This window comes from Urocitellus parryii, chromosome 6, assembly GCF_045843805.1.
Source record: "Urocitellus parryii isolate mUroPar1 chromosome 6, mUroPar1.hap1, whole genome shotgun sequence".
Classification (NCBI taxonomy): domain Eukaryota; kingdom Metazoa; phylum Chordata; class Mammalia; order Rodentia; family Sciuridae; genus Urocitellus; species Urocitellus parryii.
Genome location: NC_135536.1, coordinates 71323769 through 71332572, shown reverse-complemented (window position 1 = coordinate 71332572; position 8804 = coordinate 71323769). Strand labels below are relative to the sequence as shown.

Below are 8804 nucleotides of genomic sequence, written 5' to 3'. Positions count from 1 at the left end.
CGACTGCTCCCGAGCGAAAACACAAAGCTCCGGACTGGTCCTCGACGCTGCTAGGCAGCGTCTTCACTGTGGGGTTTATATTTTCAGGCAGACGGAAGAGCCTAGGTCCGAGGCGTAGCTTCCAAGTCTCGGCTCCACCAACAGCCAGATTGAGAGGTTCTCAATCCACGGGGCTCGGAACAGTAGCGTCCACCCTGTCCAGACCCTGGCGCCGGAGCGTGAAAGTCCCGGTCCTGGCTCTGATCCCGGATTCTGACGCTGCCTTCGTCCCCAACCTGGGGCGCCGGCAGCGAAGCCGAGGCGGCGAACGAAGCTGGGTAGGGCAGTGACGTCATCTGCGGTCGCCCCTCCCCCTCCTGGCGGCCCTCGCCGCAGTTCCTGCCCTACGACATCCGGGTCTCTCCAGCTGCTTTGCCGAGCCGCAGCTGTAGCGGCGGAGGAGCCGGCGGGGCGGAGCGGACGAGGGAGTGGGGGAGGGGCGGCGCCGTCGTGAGCGCGCCTGCGCGGGGCCGCGCTAGAGGCGGCGGCGGCGCTAGGGACGGGAGCGCGCGCAGGAGCTAGAGAGCAGTGGTCTCCGCGCCGGCCCGGTCCGCAGCTTCGGGTGCTCCGGCGGCTGCAGCTCCGGAACGGGTGGTTGGGGAGGGGGGTGGGGGGACGCCAGGCAGGTGGGGTGCGAAAGCGATGAATCCTCGGCTTTTCCTCCTTCTTCTCCGGGACCCGCTCTCTGCCTCCCGCTCCAACGCCCGGATGATCTGAACCGCGAGGGCGCCGAGAGCCGGGGGCCCGGACGCAGCCCGGCTCCTCCCCTCCTCCGCCCCCTCCCCGGCCCGCCGCCGCCGCCGCCGCCGTGACCCCCTCCTCGCCCCTTCCCCGGCCGCAGTTGCTGCCGTCGCCGCTGCCTTGGCCGACCAGAGACCTGCCCGCCCGCGGCTGCTCCGGGTAAGCGCGGCGCTCGGGCCGCGGGCGGGCGGGCGGGCGGGCGGCGCGGGCCTGCGCGGCCGCGGCGGCGGACAGGCCTGGGGCCTGTAAACAAGCCGGGCGTCTGCCCGGGCGCTCCCGGGAGGAGACGCGACAACTCCACCCCCTGGCCCGGCCTCTTCCCCGGCGGCGGGCGGCGAGGGGTTAAGGCTCCGCGAGGGCGGCGGCGGGAGGCGGGGGCGGAGTGTTTGTGGCGGCGGCGCTGGGAGGGGGCGCGACCCTCTGGCCCTCGGCGACCGGGCGGGGTGCTTGTGGCAGCGACGCGGGCGAGAGCTTCGGGCTGGCCTGACCCGGGAGCTGCCGCGGGACTTTTCCCGACCTGCGAGGGAGTGGCGGGCGTCCCACCCGCTCCCGGTGTTCGGGGCTCCAACCCTCAGGGGGTGGGGGTGGCGCTAAGCTTCCTTTGAACCGGACTTGAGCCTCAAAACACCAGATTTGGACAATTTGCTTCTGGTTTTACTGGGGGCAGGGCTGAGAGTGAGGCTTCTTCCGAACTCAAGTCAATGATGCCTTCCAGTTCATTCATTATTAAGGCATTGAGCAAGTGAAGTAAAATTCTACTGATTTCTTATCCTTTTAGCCATGTAAATTGGGTAAAAGTTCTTGATGTTAGTTGATTGAAGTAGGGTTCTGTTCTGCTTGTACATTTTAAAGAAACTTGTAGCTTTTTCTTGAAAGACAGCTGGTTGTAGAGTCCTCTAGTAACCACAGTTTTAGATAGGTTTTGAAAATTTCATCACTCAAGACATTTTTCTCCTCTCCTTTAGAGATCCACAAAGGTCACATATTTGAGTTGTCCAAGCAAAGGAATCTGTGTGCCACCCTCACCCCAAGTTTCCTGCTAATTGGAATAATGGGACAAATGAGTTTTAAAACGTTATTATAAAAGTGTGAAAGACAGTTATTGTTTGCACAGAATAAATGATTTTCACATTATTAAAAAAGTAAGAAATTTTAAAATAATTGTTCTGAAAGAAAAACCATACTCTTTAAACTTCCAGTGCTCCCAAGAATCAAGCAGGACTGGTCCCCCCAATTCCCTTTATCTCTACACTTCAGCTTCATACTTTTTTCTTTCTACATATTGGTCTTTTTCCAAAGACTCTATTTCTGTAATTCCTTATTTTACAGAATACAAAACTGAAACGAGGGAGTTAATAACCCACTCCACTCCCTTTTTTCTAATCTCAGATGTTACCTTTACTGACTTAATGTTTCCTTTGCCAGTAAATAATTTGAAGCACAAAGTAACATTTCTTTCCTGATGTTATAGTTATGTTCTTACAGTTTTCTCCCCGCCCCCCTCTATCTGGTTAAACAGTCCTGTAGGGATGATTACTTTAAACCTTGAAGTTTACAACAAAACCATATTATTGAAACTATAATGAAATGCAGGTGGAAATTGCTTAAAACTTTTTTATTTGATATTTTTTAAGCATTTGTACATTAATGAAGTAATTATGGAAGTGATATATATGTATACACACACACACACACACACACACACACACACACCTCTGTATATGTTTGAGAAATTGACTACTAACCGGAGTCATCAAATTTTTACATGGCTTGAATCTTTTATATATTTTTACATGGATTGTATCATTTTATATTTTAGTATGAAGGGCTGAACTGAAGATGGTAATTATAGTATAACCTGTTGATGGGCTCACTGCACTAGGAGACAAAAATTGTTTAGTCATGGCTGTGCTCCAAAATACGCGTCCATGGACAGGTCCTTTAACCTTTTGAATCTCAATTTCCAAGTCAGTAAAGTAAAAGGGGTAGATTATATTGTCACATGTACTATCCAATTTTTTTGACATTGTGTGTCTCTTCAAATACCTTTAAAATAAATATCTGGCATATGCCAGACACTTAGATGTTTCAGCATTATAAAGCTGATTTAAGGTTCTGTTTTATTTAAAAGAAAAAATTGGGGGGGGGGGCAGCTGGGGTTGTGGCTCAGTGGTAGAGCACTTGCCTAGCAAGTGTGAGGCACTGGGTTCTATCCTCAGCACTTCATAAAAATAAATAAAATAAAGATGATGTGTCCATCTACAACTAAAAAATAAATTAATTAAAAAATGAAAAAGTTGGTGATTGTTCTTTAGGAAAACTATTCCTGTAGGTAGCCTTCATTGATTTTTCTGTTGGGATTGAGAAATCTGGATAAATTTACAGTAGGAAGGAAAGTGGAGATTCCAGTGGAGACAAAGTGTGATTGAGACAACTGGTTTGAACAAGCTCAGGACCCTTGGTAGATAGAAGGGAAGGGTATTATAAGAACACTTTGTGCTGAGCGCAATGGAGCAGACCTGTAGTTGGAGGCTAAGAGCGGAAGATCGCCAGCCTCAGCACCAGTGAGGTGCTAAGCAACTCAGTGACACCCTGTCTCTAAATAAAATACAAAATAGGACTGGGGATGTAGCTTAGTGGTGGAGTGCCACTGAGTTTAGTCCCCCCAAAAAACAAGAGCACATTGTGAAGGTTTTTCTGTCAGTTTAAGCTGGGTCTTGATTTTGTTTTGTTAAATTCTGTTTTAAAAACTGTTCTTTAATATCTCATTTTAACCCCCCCCCAAAGAAATCTATAGATAGCATCTCATTTCTATCATACTGTAAATATTGCTGAGCAGATATTAAATACCTATATATTCTTTGAATTTGTTCAGACTATGCCAAGGCTGTTATTCTGGTTTAACTATGAATATTTGAACTAAAGACTAACAGGCCTACAGGGAGCTTGTTACCTGAAATGCTCACCTATGAGAGACAGATTAATTGTTTAAGGTGTTAGTGTGTGCTGATGTAAAAATAATTAATTTTAAGGTGATATTTTGATGTTCTCTTCGAATGATTATCTACTTCCTGGGCAGGGGACTCTCATCATCTTTTTTTTTTTTTTTTTTTTTTCTTTTTGGTACAGGGATTGAACTCCGGAGCACTGGGCCACTGAGCCACATCCCCAGGCCATTACGTATTTTATTTAGAGACTGAGTCTCCCTGCGTTGCTTAGTGCTTCACCATTGCTGAGCCTGGCTTTGAACCCTCCATCCTCCTGTCTCAGCCTCCCAAAATGCTGGGATTACAGGCATGTGCACCGCACCCAGTGACTCTTGTCATTTTTAATCACATCAGGAGATAGTCTTTTAAAAAAGAAAAGCAGCCCAAGTAGACTTTTGGAGGAGTTACACAAGAAGATAAAATAAGGTGTGGCCCTGTGAAATATGTGGATCTTTGGAGAGGGGAGGGCATGTGAGGCAACTAGATAAAAGCTGTTTTCTTATTTCATGAGTAGTAATTTCATGTCACAATAACAAAGATATTTTAAAATGTAGTTACTTCCTTTATTTTTTAATTTTTTAAAATTTATTTTAAAAAATTTTTTAGTTATACATGGATACAATATCTTAGTTTATTTATTTTCATGTGGTGCTGAGGATGGAACCCGGTGCCTCACAGGTGCAAGGCAAGCGCTCTGCTACTGAGCCACAATCCCAGCCCCAGTTACTTCCTTTATTATTTTGCTATTGTTAGCCAGGATATGTAAATTTTTCTGACCTGTGATTAGTAGCTACCTTTACATGAAAGTACTTTTGGTTAACCTTTATCTAAATCAAAAGGTTGATTCTTATTTTTTCTTCCTTTAGTATCTAATGCACTTCATATTATATAAGGATTTGTACTTCATTATTATTCTCCAGAATATATTCTTTGATGATTTTACTCTTTACCATCCTAGTTATCTATGTACCACCTAGATATTCTCTTTACCTAGCTTTTCTTCTACTAAGGCATGTAGGAAGAGTAACAATTGAGGGGAGTGAGTTCTGTATACCTTTATCTAAAATGTAATAAACTTCATAATTTTTGTAGGAAACTGAAAAGTACAGATTAATTTGTATTGATAAATTAGACTGTTGATACTGTGTTTATTTTATTTTTTTGGTACCAGGGATTGAACCCATGGGTGCTTAACCACAGCCACATCCCCACCCTTTTTTGTTTTTTATTTTGAGACAGGACCTTGCTAAGTTTCTTAGAGCCTCATTAAATTGCTGAGGCTGGTTTTTGAATTTGCAATCCTCCTACCTAGGCCTCTTGAATTGCTGGGATTACAAGTGTGCACCACCATGCCTGGTGATACTGTGTTTATAATAATAGAGGTATTATAAGTATTCCTTGAGTGTATAATAAAAGAGGGAGATTGAGTTTTTATAATTCTAAATGTGTTGATTTCTAATCCATTGATCAAAGTGTATATAGTATTCATATTTAGGTTATGAATTGAAAATTATTATTTTTATGGATAATGCAGTATGAATTAAAATCTTATGAAACTGAACTTCTATTAGGTATAGAAGAAAGTAAATGAAAGTACTTTATTGACTATTTGTGTTAGGCTTTAATTTTTCACCGTTAATTTCTATTTTAATTCCAGTCAGCCCTTCATCTTTTTGGGTTTTGCATCCATGGATTCAACCAGCCCTTCATCTCTTTGGGTTTTGCATCCATGGAGAGTTCATTGAATATTTTTAAAAAGCCAGGTGTGGTGGTGCACGCTTGTAATCTCTGTAGCTAGAGAGAGAGGGTAAGGCAGGAGGATCAGTTCAAAGTTGAGTTCAAAGCCAGCCTCAGCAACTTAGTGAGGCCCTAAGCAACTCAAGTGATCTCCTGTCTTTTAATGAAATACAGAAAAGGACTGGGGATGTGGTTCAGTGATTGAGTGCCCCTGGGTTCAATTCCTGGTACTGAAAAACAAAAACAAAACAACCCCCCCCCAAAAAAAAAAAAAAAAACCGATGACGACAACCTTGCATCTCTGCTCAGCGTGTACAATATGAGGATCTGCAAATTTTGGTATTTGTGGGGAGTCTTGGAACCAATTCCACCATGGATACCAAGAAAGGACTGAATAGACAGGAAAAACCTAAATAACATGCCAGCATTAGTTCTGTGTAATTAAAAAAAAAAATTCCTGAGTGGATTTTTTTCCAATTATATGAGCCTTCTTGCTTCTGGGAACCAGAATTTAAAAAGCTGAATGTTAACACTGATTCATAGATTCCTAGAGTTAAAATGAGTATAACTGTATATACTTATAAGTATATATAGTTGTCTTCTAATGCAAGAATCCCTTCTAAGACATTCAGAAAAAAATGTAAGACATCAAATTCATTTATCATTTCTAGAGTGTCAGAAGTTAACAGAAGCAAAAAGTTTGGTTTCTTCAGCATCCACTGTTCAGATTGGGGAATCAATAATAATTCTCAAATGTTTGATATCTTTAATGAATGATATGGGGCAGTGTTTCTGAATAGATGTAATTAATAAAGCCACATTGAAGGCCCCATAAAGCAGGCAGGTAGAGCTAGCCCTTTGAAAGAGACAGAACTGAGTTGAGTTCCTGCTTTGCCACTTCCTAGTAGGGTGGGTGTTCTTGGGTAAGCCCCTTCTCTCCAAGCTACAGTTTCCTTACCTGTCAAATGGGAATTGGCTTCTCATAAGGTTATCTGGAAGATTCAGTGAAAAGATTATATAAGGTGCTTGACACATTTTATACCATGAAGAACGTGCCACTGCTATTGAGTACATGAAATCCTGAGATACTTGGGGGAGTAGAGGCAGACTGGATGTAAAAAGTTGTCTTGTAGTTTTAGCAGTAAGCCTTGAAGTCAACTGAGAAGAGATTGTTTAGAGAATTTAGAACAAGTATTGGGTATATAGAGATGTCATGTGAATAGACTGAAAGTTAAGAGGTAATTGCAGAGAGTTGAGTATGAGTATTTTTATAAGTTGGAAATAATTCATGGGTTTGGAGTTAATAGTTAGGTGTGAATAGATGGTTAAATTGTGGGTAAAGAGTAACAATATAAAGCAAAGGTGAATGTTAAGACTAGAATGGTCAAAGTAGGGAAGTATTTGGTAGGGAAGTAGGTTGGTATTTTGAAGAGGAGTTACCTTTCATGGTTAGAAAGGAGCAAGAATATATCATTGCTACAGAAAAAGATGTTGGAAACTAAATCATTCTGATTAACTCAGTCTGACTTTTTTAATTATTATTTTTAGTGAAGTCTTCATAGAAGGCTTAATTAAGGCTTTTTTTGTGGGTCCTGGGTTATTTAAAGTTGAAAAATTGTCTCTTTCCTGCTAGCATCCTATACTGTACCCCTCTCTGTTTTCCATTCTATAAACATCACAAAATTCTTTGAAAAATAGTGTTTTTTGCATTTCTCTTTTCAGTATATACTTCAGTGTTTTGCTTTTAGAATAAAGATCAGACTTCTTGGTTTTGCCTTTGTTACTTTCTATGATTGTATCTCAGGCATGATCTATTTCAGCCAAACTGGTATACTTGTCATCTCTGAAACACATCCTTTTCTTTTTTCTTCAAGGATCTTTGCTCTTGCTGATTTGCAGTTTGAAATTCTCCTTCTCCAGCTATTGTTTGTTTTGTTTTGCTTTTGTTGTTGTTTGCAGCACTGGGGTTTGAACCCAGGCTGGGGAGCATACTAGACAAGTGCTCTACCACTGAGCTACATTTCAGCCCACTTCCTTTTTTTCTTTCCTTCCTTCCTTCCTTCCTTCCTTCCTTCCTTCCTTCCTTCCTTCCTTCCTTCCTTCCTTCCTTCCTTCAAAGCTTGTTTCTGATATTTCCTCCTCCACAGTCTTCCCGGTTCACCAATGTTTCTGCTCTCCTTTCTCTGTATTTCTATAACAATGTCTACATTATTTATATGGCTTTAATCATCATATATTTTACTTCTAAGTATCTTAATTTCAAGTCTTAATTTTATAATTGTGTTCAGTTAATTCTGTAGGGAAAATATAGTAAATTATTATTATATCTACAGCCTAGCACAATGTTTTGTGGATGGTATGCATTAAAATATTTGGTAAGAATTAAATAAAATCTACCTGGGAGTGGAAATTACCACTGTAGAAGGAGGTTGTAGAAGTAGTTACCAGCTTTCTGATTGCAGAATTTCTTTCTGACTCTATTCCTATATAGTATTTTGGATGCACTTGAATATTTAAGTGTGAAGATTACATAAATATGAAGTATGCCAGGCACAGTGGCACATGCCTGTAATCCCAGCAGCTGGGGAGGCCGAGACGGGCGAGTTCAAAGCCAGCCTCAGCAATGGTGAGGCCCTAAGCAATTCAGTGAGACCCTGTCTCTAAATAAAATAGAAAATAGGGCTGGAGACCCTGGTACAAAAAAAAGAGAAAGCAAATGAAATATGGCAGAGTTCTCATGTTGGTATAGGAGATTAGGTTGACTGCTTCTGTTTTTATAGATTTAACTTTGAACTTCCTACATTTTGACTTTGAGGGTTAATTGGGCATTTATAATCACATATCTCTTCAGAGTATTTTACATTTGCAGATATTATTATGAAGAAATATTGTCTTTTAAACCAGAAAGAGGAATTGTGGGATCACAAGAATCAGACAATATATTAGTTACAGAAGAGGCTAACTACCAACTGATTAAACAGAGGGCTAACATAAATAGTCTGTATTCATATAAATCTCTAAATTAAACTTTAAACCTCATCAAAATGTTGAACTATTTCTAGTATTTAGAAAATATATAGTAAAATTACCCTTATTTTTTTTTTAATTATTTTTTAGTTGTAGGTGGACACAATACCTTTATTTTATTTTTATGTGGTGCTGAGAATCAAACCCAGTGCCTCACGCATGCTAGTTGAATGCTCTACCTCTGAGCCCCAGCCCAACCATCCCTTATTGTTGTTTTTTTTTAAGTATTTATTTTTTTAGTTTTTTAGGTGGACACAATGTCTTTAATTCATT

The 8804-nt window shown here is 41.6% G+C and overlaps 1 protein-coding gene across 3 annotated transcripts in view; it reads left to right on the top strand.

Annotated features, from left to right (window-relative positions):
- The first annotated feature begins 664 nt into the window (after positions 1-664).
- Ppm1a (protein phosphatase, Mg2+/Mn2+ dependent 1A) overlaps positions 665-8804 on the top strand; it is a 43328-nt gene continuing 35188 nt past the window's right edge. The window contains exon 1 of one of the 3 annotated variants that reach the window (XR_003300460.2): positions 665-939. The gene's annotated coding sequence lies outside the window, so the exon portion shown is untranslated. Of the gene's footprint in view, positions 940-3961; positions 4194-8804 lie in introns of those variants that run through there. The other 2 variants (XM_026385181.2, XR_003300459.2) reach the window with 2 other exon arrangements.